This window comes from Volvox carteri, assembly GCF_000143455.1.
Source record: "Volvox carteri f. nagariensis unplaced genomic scaffold VOLCAscaffold_30, whole genome shotgun sequence".
Taxonomy (NCBI): Eukaryota; Viridiplantae; Chlorophyta; class Chlorophyceae; order Chlamydomonadales; family Volvocaceae; genus Volvox; species Volvox carteri.
Window position 1 is genome coordinate 604,664 of NW_003307573.1, and position 1,152 is coordinate 605,815.

Sequence of the window (1,152 nt, forward strand, 5' to 3'; positions counted from 1 at the left end):
CGCATCCGCGGTACACAAGTTTACTCGCACATAATATGTTGAAAGACAGACAAATCTTATGTTGATGTTGTTACAGGGTGGTACAGCTTCACCAGTGGCCTCCTTCCCGAGGCAATTCCCTGCTCTCCCCTGCTAGAGGGGCACCCTAAGCCATTCACCCCATCCGACTTCAGAGTGTACTCTTTGAGTTTGGCAACTCACCACCAGCATCCAACCAAATCTAGCGGATCAACGGCGCCTCAACTTAGTTCCTGGTCAGCTCGCGAGTTGATTTTATCACGTCCTACACCGTCCACAAGATGGGGGGCCACCTCCCATTTCATCACCTCTCAAACACCCCGTGTTGTAGCGCGATAGCTACACAGTAGTGATGAGCTTATTAAGAAATATGCGAATCAATTATGACTATGAAATCTTCTGAAAACTGACATGGCTGTCAAGGAATCGTTTGTCAGAATTCACCGGAACTGAACATCAAGAATCTGTACGACAGCCTTACCGAAATCCATAAATTTACTGAAATCGTCTTTGCTCACAGAACGGACGTGGGTTTGTTTAGAATTCATATTCTACTCACGTTCGGAGCGCGGTCTTATACCGTGGTCGGGGCAGTGCCGGCCTGAGACATACTTCATGGGCCTGTAGCACTGCACTACACTACAACATCTTTTGGTGTCTCAGTAGCGCATTGCTATTAATAAATTATTCTCTAAGTAGTTTGCCTAGTTTAGCGTACCAGCCGCCTCCCTGACTGAAGGGCGGCTGACCATTGACTTCTGTGGCGGTTGTTCTCCGGTCCACCTCGCACCCCCAACGAAGCCCTGCTACAAGCCTTACTTGCTGGACTTCGTCTCTCCGTTCAAGGTTGGCGGCTTTGAACACGACTTTCTGTCCTTCCCACTATGGATGCGCCAACGCTCACCGATTCAATGAATGTAGATGAAATCACAGTACCACCACCGAATCTACCGAACCCGCTGGACTCACTGAACCTATCGACTCAACCGAATACAGCGAACCTGCAGCGCACCACCGAACCAACTAGAGATGCTGGCGGCTCCGCCGGCTCTTCCCGTGGAGAACACGAACTAGTGGAGCTAAAGCTACAACTAGTTCAAGCAGAAATTGAACTCGCGAAACTAAAGAACGCTG